This window comes from Neophocaena asiaeorientalis, unplaced genomic scaffold (assembly GCF_003031525.2).
Source record: "Neophocaena asiaeorientalis asiaeorientalis breed wild unplaced genomic scaffold, Neophocaena_asiaeorientalis_V1.1 scaffold67, whole genome shotgun sequence".
Classification (NCBI taxonomy): Eukaryota; Metazoa; Chordata; class Mammalia; order Artiodactyla; family Phocoenidae; genus Neophocaena; species Neophocaena asiaeorientalis.
In genome coordinates, this window is record NW_020173731.1 from 301578 (window position 1) to 312271 (window position 10694).

The 10694-nt window shown below is 36.5% G+C and overlaps 1 non-coding gene across 1 annotated transcript; it reads left to right on the top strand.

The window, feature by feature from the left end:
• The first annotated feature begins 2640 nt into the window (after nt 1–2640).
• On the top strand, nt 2641–2749 carry LOC112403612 (U6 spliceosomal RNA). Its single transcript, XR_003003941.1, has one exon. It is a non-coding gene; the product is annotated as a U6 spliceosomal RNA (small nuclear RNA).
• The last annotated feature ends 7945 nt before the right edge of the window (nt 2750–10694 follow it).

A 10694-nucleotide genomic window follows, 5' to 3' on the forward strand; every position in this document is an offset into this window, starting at 1 on the left:
TTTCCTCCCTACACTGCACAGAGGTGACCAAGCTCCAAGTTTCACAGCAGAGCCCTCTGGCTCTCTCTATAACCACTTTCCATTGGAATCTTCAGTAACTTTAACTCTCAGCTTTTGACCAGGACTTTGCAATCTGTACGTCTATTTCCAATTTCTTTTTTGAGCTCAGATCTGTGTTTTCTATCTACTGCTGGAAATTTGCACCTAGATTTCTTGCCTTTAGTTCACACTCAACTCATCTGAAATAAAATTCTTTATCCTTTTCACAAATGAACACCCTCTCTGACCTTCCCTTATGGGTACTAGTATTCTCCCAGGTGCAAGACATGAAAAGTGGTAGCCTTATAAAAAGAGAGGATTGGGAATTGTAAGGGCAAAGGGGGCAGTAGGAATGATAGAACAGAATTAACATATCTAGAATAGAATCTTCAGAGGGAACAAAGCAAAACACCAGGACTTAAGGGTTACATTCCGGATGCCATTCTAATTCATGGCTACGTGTCTTGCTAGGTTTAGTTGCTATGGAACAGAGTTGCCCCCGACCAAGTTCAAGCTTTGTAACTCCATCTGTTGGGGAAGGACAAGCTTCCTGGTGGGCTAAAGCTTTCTCCACTAGTTTAAAAAAAAAAAACTGTTTTAATACAATAGAGCTCAAGAGTTTTTCTTTTCAGAAGCATCCAAGCAAATCCACCGACTTCAGGGCCGTAGCTCTCCCTGAACATTGACTCTGAGTATTGTGTTCTCAAGCACCCTGTGGAATTTTTGGACTCCTTTCTCTCACTTCTCACATTCAGTCTGACACTAACACAGGTTTTCTTTCTCAAATATGTCTCTCAAATGTGTGTATTCTTTTCCACGCCCTCTATTACCACCAGGTCCAGGTTCTCATTACCTTATTCCTGAAGTACTTTGGCCAGTATTTGCTGTCTCTGCCAATTGTCTTTTTCTCTCCAATGATCAAGTCTTATGGTCAGAAAGCACCTTGGAGTAAGCTAGTCCAAAGTCCATCTAACTCTTGTAACACTTCCCCAGCGTCTCTTACTGTTCCTCTAACCTAGGATAATTAATCCACGTCAAGCACAGTGATGAAGTTGAGTACCATATTACGTCCTGTTTTCGAAAACTTCCAATGGGCTTTCCAGAGTAAAATTTGAACTCCGGAGCTCATATTTAAGTAAGGCTCACATGACATAATAGTCATCAACCTCTTCAGCCTCACACCTCACCGCAGCCTCTCCACCACCCACAGTAGACCACTTACAGTTCCTCAAATACACCATGCAATTGAACTCTGCTTATCTGCCCACTTGGTTCCCTTTATCCAGGAATGTTTCATTCTCTGCTTACCAAAATCCTGCTTATTCTTCAAGATATAAGACTCAAATTCTCCTTGTTTGAAATTGTCTTCTCTTCTCTGCTCCCACAGCATTTCATTTATATTAAAGAGGAGAGTGGCTTTACTAGTAGTTGTGCATATGTTTCTCTCCTTCAGAAACTGTGAGCTCCTTGAGTATATATATTACGTGGTATTTGTGGCTTCTTGAGAAATTGAGAATTCCCTCTTCTCCTGACTTTCTGCTTTTCAGACATTTTGGTTGGTCTTATATGCGGCAAAGTGTTTTTACATAATTATTAATGAAACATTCAGTCTCTCACTCTGTGCTAGCAGTACAGGGGCTGCAAGATTGAATTCTTGGCACAAATAATACATTGGGGCTAATGACTATAGCAGTAAGAGTACAACTGCTTTCCTGGCACAAAATTGCAATGGGGTAAATTGTAACTTCTAGTGCCTGGTGGTGGCAACATTTTCCTCTTTAGACCTGCTCATGGAATGTGGTTTTGGGCATTCTTCCTAAAAGCTTAGCCTTGAGTTTAATGTTCCAAATATTCCAACCATTCTGTGAACTACTTCAAACCTTTTAATAAAAATCCTTTCCCACTCAGTCAGCTAAAGTCAGCTTCTGTTGCTTACAACCAAGAACGCTGACCGATAAAGATATTTTCCTTAATTCCCCATAGACCAACTAAGTCAGGATCATAATATTTAAAAGACTTTACTGAAGGGTCAGGGATAACAAAATGAAAATACTGTATTAAAAGTAACCTATCACAGGTTACTAGATAATTGCTGCTCTCGGGGGCTACAAGCCCAGCCTGCGCTCACAGAGAAATTTCATAGGCCCCTGTGCCTAGTCTCTGACATGGCTACGGGTGTAGAAGCTAGCTTTATCCCTACCAGAGCCAATTATCCTTAATCACAGTGTACAGTGCCTAGGGCCCACAACACTTTTAGGAAGCCATGAAAATATTTTTGTTTTAGTTTTTTAAAATAGAATTTTTAAATGAATATAATTATAATAAATATAATATGTAAATTATAATAAAAATATAATAATGAATCCAGCCTGGATTATACAACACAGTCATAAAATAAAATAAAGTGTGTGTGTGTGTGTGTGTGTGTGTGTGTGTGTGTGTGTAAAGCAGAATAGTGAAATAAAAAATAGACCCACACATATACGGTTAATTGAATATTTATCAATACAAAGGTGCCAAGTCAATTCAGTGGGATAGGAAAGCCTTTTAAACAAATGGTGTTGGAACAACTGGAAAAAATGTATGGAAAAAATAAATCTTGAGTACTCATTTCAGCGGCTTGTATACTAAAATTGGAATGATACAGAGAAGACTAGCATGGCTTTTGCACAAGGATGACATGCAAATTCTAGAAGCAGTCCATATTTTTAAGACAGTTGATTTTAAGTATTCTTACCACACACACAAAAAATAGAAACTATGTGCAGTGACAGATACGTTAATTAGCTTGATAGTGTTAATCTATTCACAATGTGTGTATATACCAAATTCTTTAATTAGAACAATCTAATTAAATAATGGGCAAAAACCTAAACAGACAATGCATTCAAGAAGATATACAGATGGCAAATAAGCATATGAAAAAGATGATCAATAGTATGTGTCATTAAGCAATTACAAATTAAAACAACAATGAGATACCACTATATACCTATTAGAATGGCCCAAATACAAAATACTAACAACCGAATGCTGGTGAGGATGTGGAGCAACAGGAACTCTCACTGTTGGTGGGAATGCGAAATGATGCAGCCATTTTGGAAGAGAGTTTGGCAGTTTCTTACGAAACTAAACATACTCTTATCATATGATCCAACAGTTGTGCTCCTTGGTGTTCACCCAAATGAGTTGAAAAGTTATGTCCACACAAAAACCTGTATATGGATGTTTATAGCAGCTTTATTAATAATTGCCAAAACTTGGAAGCAAGCAAGATATCTTGCAGTAGGTGAATGGATAAATAAACTGGTACATCCAGACAGTGAAATATTAATATGAGCTATCAAGCCATGAAAAGACATGGAGGAATCTTAAATGCATATTTCTAAGTGAAAGAAGCCAAACTGAAAAGGCTACATACTGTATGATTCCAACTATTCTGGAAGAGGCAAAACTACAAAGACAGTAGATAGATCAGTGGTTGTCAGGGGTTCAGGGAAGAGAGAGATGAATAGGCAGAGTATACAGGAATTTTAGGGCTATAAAACTACTCTGTATGAAACTACTCTTTATGATACTATAATGGTGGATGTATGTCCAAATCCAATGAATGTACAACATCAAGAGAAAATCCTGATGTAAACCATGGACTTTGGGTGCAGAATGTTGATAGTGAGGGAGGAGGTGTAGGGGCATGAGGTGTATGGGAATTCTCTACACCTTCTGCTCAGTTTTGCTGTTAATCTAAAACTGTTCTAAAAATAAAGTCGATTAAAAAACTGAGAGAGAATAATCTTATACATATACCTGATAAAGAACTTATGTCATTAGACCATTATAAAGGACTCCTACAAATAAAAGGATTTAAAAACTCAATTAAAAATAGGCAAGACTTGAACAGACATTTTACAGAAGTAGACATACAAGTGGTCAATAAGCTCATGAAAAGATACTTAACATCATTAGTCATTGGGGAAATATTAATTCAAACTACATTGAAATTCTACTTCACACCCACTAAAATGGCTAAAATTAAAGATTGGCAACATCAGTTGTTGGCAAGTGTGTGGTACAAGTGGAACTCTCATACACTGCTCATGGGAGTATAAAACGGTACAGCTTTTTTGGACAACTGTTTGGGAGCTTATAAAGTTATACACCCACTTAATGACCCAGCAGTTCCAATCCTAGGTGTTTATCCAAGAGAAGGAAAATATAAATTCACAAAAACTTGACCAAGAATATTAATAGCAGCTTTATTCCAAAAACTGGAAACAAACACAAATGTCCATCAACAAGATTATGGATTTTTGAAAAAATGTTGTATATTTACACACAGGAATATTACTCAGTAATAAAATGGAATGAACTACTAATACAACAATATGGATGAATCTCTAAAACATTGGACAGAGTAAAAGAATCAGACACAAAAGAATATGTATTGTATAATTCCATTTATGTGACTTCAAGAGCAGACAAACTAATCCATGGTGATAGAAATCAGAACATGATTGCCTATTTGGGAAGGGAGATTGACTGAAGGAGGACATAAAGGAACTTTCTAGGGGTGATGAAAGTGTCTTATATCTTGATTGGGGTGTTGGTTACATGGTTACATTTGTTAAAGCTCACCCAGTTGTACACTTACGAGGTATTGCATTTCACTGCATGTCACTTTTACCTCCTTAAGAAACCTTAAGCTTGTTAAGCAAGACATATCATTTATACATCTTTTTCATTTTCTTTCCCCCTCATGCCTAGAAGAATGTCCAGAACACAATGAGTGCTCAATACATGTCTGAGGAAAGTTAAACAAATGAACAAATCGTTTTGGCAGTTTATAGACATGCAATGAGAAATTCAGGCAGCTTCTTCCAGGCATGTGTCTAGTTTCCTTCAAATACTTCTTACAGGGAGAGGGACCTTCCTTCTCTGCTTTTCTTAGACTGTCAATGATCACTCTAGCTTTGAGCAAATTAACTCTCTTTGGTGTTCAATATACATGTATGTGTGCACATGTGGATGTCTCCACAGTATGATCAGTTGTTTTGAGTTTTTCTCCTGTGATAGAAACTGTCTAAATTGATGAATTATTTTTAAAATTTTATCTGATCATATAAATGGATAGTAAAAATAAACTGAAAGCTAAATCACAGGTAATTCTGAGAAAAGCATTTTTGCCTAACTAATGATTTTTAAGATAATTTTCCCTCAAAACTAGACGAATGACTACAAAGTTATTCTATATTGTGCATTTTTTGTCTCAAGACTGTTTCCAAACTAAAACACTTATTATGAGAAATCTTTATGAATAATTTCGAAGTATTGAAAAATAGAAAGTTTATATAACTGTAGGTAGATATGTTAGGCTAATGTAGAAAAGAATCTTTTTTTTCCTTAAGTATAATTTTTATAATGAAATTACTTTCGGTACTTAAATGTGATCTGAAAAGAATAGACTTCTTTATAGCTTCAGTTAAAAAAAAAGCAGATGTCAGACAAAGATGTATTATTGAATTCTAGCTATTGAAATGTGATGTCTGAAATTACAGATGAGAACAGAGAAAATAGGGATGTGTAAATGTTAATATTTACATATCAAAGCTGTATTTTCTGAGGATATTTTGCTTTAGATTAAGTAAAAGTTACTCAGAAAATCTTAGATCTTTGAAATATTTTTCAAATATAATTGCATTTCAATGAAAGTAACTGCATTTCAAAAGCCAGAAGTTTCAACAAGTTCCAGATTAAGAAATGAAGTCCCAGTTAATTTGAAAAGATGATTGGACAACTTTTATTTCATTATATGACTAGCATAAAAGGAAACTTCTGAACCATGTACGAGTTCTGATTCTTTACTTTCAAGTTGAGGTCACATTCCTCTCCCCTGTCATGGGATAGTCTCCTCCACAAAACACACATCTGTTTTAAATTCCCGCCACATGTGATAAATCAATGCATAACAGATAATAAATTTGGAAGACTGTATTCCTATAGACTTTGGCTTCTATTCTTTTAGCCTTTGCAAGTCTGATGATTTTTCCATTCTTAGCTCACACAGAATATGCTTTAGAACTCAGAACTTGTCTCCAAAGGCAATCAGTGGGAAACTTGAAATGATCAATCCTTGCTGTGTCTCTTATGAGCTTTGAAAAACTGAACCACCATTTCACAACTTCCTATGCTATAGTCCTTTTTATCCAGTTATGTTTAGTAATTGGGGATTATTACTAAAGTGTAATGGATATTCACTATTTCGATTATTCATACGTTTATTCTCTTATTTTAGTACAAATATTCAAAAAAATGTATCCCCATTTTTATTAATTAAAGCAGGACCACCGTTGTGAGAGGGCAGTTTAAAATAATGGTTAAGGACATGAATTTGCACACCCTATTGCTTGAGGTGCCTTAGGCAAGTACTGAAACACTTTAAACCTCTATTTTCTTTTCTTTGGCCACGCCGTGTGACTTGTGGTATCTTAGTTCCCTGACCAGGGATTGAACCTGGGCAATGGCAGTGAAAGCCCAGAATCCTAACCACTAGGCCATCAGGGAACTCCCTAAACTTCCATTTTCTAATCCATAAAATGGTAGTTATGATGGTAGTAACTTCCTCATAGGTTTGTTGTAAAGATTAAATGAGATGCTGCTTATAAAATACTTGCACGGTACCTAACACATACAAAGTTTATGAGGTTGTTGGATATTAGCACAGCTGTGACTCTGCCTACACCTCTTCCAACTTCTAGGATTAAAGCCGATATTGCCAAGAGTGGAGTCTTATGAGAGAAAATGCTGTTACATAGTGTGTAATTAATAATGGCGGTAGAGGGAGAATTATTTCTGTGGCCTTTCTCTTATTGGCCTCACCACATTTAGTATGTGTCTGTTTCCCCTAGTAGATGCTGGGTTCTTTGAGGATAGGGTCTATCTATGTCTTATATCTCTGAATTACTGACTCTGGTTATTTGTCGACTCTTGCTAAGGGAATGTATAAATGAACATGTATGTGAATAAACTTGAAACATTCATTTTAAATTTGAGTTATTTAAATGGTTTTAAGTAATTAGAAAGAAGAATTTCTTTTAACTGGGTCCAGTAGAGCAATATAGACATTATAGCTACAAATAAAAGGACAGTTATCAATCACATTTTTCTTTGTTCACATTTCAAAGATGAAGTCCAGTTTAGGCATTTTATGTTTGAGATGCCCATTGGACATCCAAGTGGAGAGACTGAATAGGGAGTTGGACATAAGTTTGGAGAGGTCCTCAAGTTTCCAGAAACTTACAGAAGTTCATAGTTTGGAGAAAATGGGGAGTTGTCAATATGGGTAGTACTTAGAGCCATAGGATAGGCTGAATAGGATCACCAAGGGAGGGGATATAAATTAAGAGGACATAAGGTCCTAAGACTAAACCCTGGGACATTCCAAAATTTAGAGTTTGGGGTAATGATGAAAAGCCACAAAAGAGACTGAGCTAGAGAGGGTCAGAGAGATTAGAAGAACCAAGAGAAAACCAGTCATCACATGTTTAGCTCTCATTGTCCCTGGCTCTTTTCAACATGCACTCTGATTCTTCTCATCTATATCAGGAGCTTCTTCCAACTTCGGGGCATTATCACTAATTTTCCTATCTGCCCCTCTGCTTCTCATGACCCTCACTCAGTAATTCTCTGTTTTGCCTTTGTCTTCAGATTTGGCCCACCTGCAACTTGAGGACATAGGGTCGGGGTGTCCATTTGCAGCCTCAGCTCACATAAGCCATGCTGTACATTTCCCTTATTCCTCACCTCACCTCTCATCTTCTCCACTGAAAGAGACAGAGAGATAGCTACTCTTGATGTTCTTTGCTTCAGACCCTCTGATTCAGCTTTCAGGTTGGGTGCCTTGCACCCCCTTAAACTTATCCTAAGCCCTGCTTTCCTGGACTTTCTCCTTGCCTGTGTATTGTATTCTGGTTCCAGCTCTGGGCATTCGGCCACTTTGGAAAAACCACCTGTACTTTCCAGTCAGTCCCTGAGTCCCTCTATTTCTGCACAACCCCATCCCCACTCTTCCCCAACTTCAGTGGATAGCACTTTTTGCTGTGACCCCTCAGGTCATTTGAGCCATAGTTGGAGGGAGGTCAAGTCTCCTGAACCTACCCTAATATACTGCCCAAGCTTTTTACTATATGGTGATCTCAAAGAGTCTGGGGAAAAAGTTCCCTGGAATAGAGATGTATAAGATGGAAAATTCAAATTTTTGATTCTCAACCTACAATTTGTACTTGCTTCCTGCAATCACATGCTAAATCAGTAGGAATTTCTTGAGGGAGAACTAAGGAGTCTAATTAGTAAACGACACCTAACATTTGCCTTAGAGACTGTGGGATATAAATTAGTAGGAGGAGAACAGAATCCCAAAATAATTATATTGGTCCTAGAACTCTTTTTGAGGGCTCTATAAGCATTGGTTGGTCCCTGTTTAGCTTAAATTCTTATCAAGTAGGGTTAGGAATGTTTAGGGGAATAGAGACTGAGGTCTAGTGACAAGCCATTTGAATTCCTGAGTTTCAAGCCCACTACTACACTACCAGATCTCTTAGAAAGTCAAGAATTCCCAAGTTCTAGTTTTCTTATTTGTTTTGTTGATGATGCCTGATCTAGAACAATTGTTTTCTTTACCTCAGTCCTTCAGTTAATAATAGGTAGATATGTGCTGAAAATTTCACTCATTTTTAACAGATAAGCATGTAATTGTACCTTTACTACTGTTGTGATAAAACACAATGTTTTATTCCATTGTGAAACATTCAAACAATACAGAAAGTAAACAATTTAGAAACTGAAAGTCCTCTAAAGTTCTCCTCTCCTTAAATATACTCAATCCCTCCTAATAGTTTGGTGTATATTTTAAAAATATTTCTGTATTACAAAAATGGGATATATGGAACATATTGCTGAGAACTATTTTATTTGATAATATACCTTTGATACCTTTCTACATCAGTACTTGTAGCTCTGTCTCATTTTTAACGGGTATATGATATATTACTGTATGGATTTACCAAAATTTGTTTAGCCAAAAATGTAGGTTATATTAAGTTTTTTACAAACACAATCAATGCAAAAATTAACGTTCATGTATATATTTCTTTGTACACTGTGTGAGTACTTCTGTAGGATATATTCCTGGAATTGGATTTCTTAGGCTAAAAATATACACATTTAAAATTTTGAGAGGTAATGACCAAATTGCCTTTTTAAGAGGTTGTGTCATTTTTCATGAACATCAACAAAGTGTGCAATATCTGTGTTGATAAACATTGACCAACAGTGAGTATTATAATTGCCTGAACGTGGTAGGTAGAAAATTATATCTATTCAAATTTGCATTTCTCTAAATGTTATGGTAATGATCAAGTTAGATACTTTTTGTAAAATATATAAAGTATTTTTATTGACTGCTTTTACAAAACTGTAGTTATCATTAATTGAAGGGATAACAAATGTATCTTAGGAGAAAGGCAGAAACCTATATGTATATATATATACATATATACACATATATATTCAATATCTACATCTATATCTACATAAAATATATAAAACCTTGTTTCAAGTGCTGAATAATGACTGGTGTTGAAAGATGAGTAATGACATTTTGCCCTCCTGCTACTTTCACTCTGGGAGGAGGGGGGACATACTTGTACACTGCTAATCTAAGCAAGTGAATTGGGGAGAAAAGACACTAAATGTGGTTTGAGAACTAGTCAAACTTTGAGTCCCAATTGGAATTTAGGATTAATATATAGCATTTTAAACTTCTACTCTTGGTATGAAATGTTACTGTGTTTTGACAAGACTTTAAAATCAACATCCAAATGCAGTTCTACCTGAAAGTCCCCCAATAACAAACTTTCCTGTTGGTCAGAATTTTTCTTAGGGTAGCTGCAATAACATCACGTGACATTCCTAACATGGGCTCTCCTGACCCAAGATCATTCCTGGAGTATTCATTTCCAAAGATAGCAACCTCATTCCTTCTCTGTTCTTTTCCACTGAAGAGGTCTGTATTTTCTGTTTGTTGACAGAGATGGCTCTTTTTCCATACCATGAATGACATGGTGTCTACGGGTTATATTTGTGACATCTTCTTGTAATGTAATTTGCATTCACTATGTGTGAAGCCACAAGCTAACGGCTTAGATGAGAATATGGCCAAGCCTAATTAAAGAGCCAAGTCAGGAAATGAATAGGTTGGCAAATAGCTAAGAACTGGACCATGTAGAAGAAAGGACAGCTGTGTTGAGCTCAGGCCCAGAGTAGTCTTTTGAATTTTAGGAGAGGGAGAGTCAAAACAGGGCAGCTAATGTGATGAAGTCCAAAAGTGAAACTGGAGCTAAGGATGTATGAGTCAAGAAGTCAAGGAATTGGAAATCCACTAACTCTGAACATCAATACTGTTCTAGAACAAAAGCTGATTAGATCAGAGGATGAGTGAGTATTGGAGAGGGACACAACCAGGTGAGTTAGGCCACCCGTATATACCTAACAGGATACTATGACAAGAAGATTTATTTGCAGCTACCTGTATCTTATCTTACTCCATATGTGGCAGAACTCATAATTCTTAAGGAACCACAGTCAATTCTGATCTTATA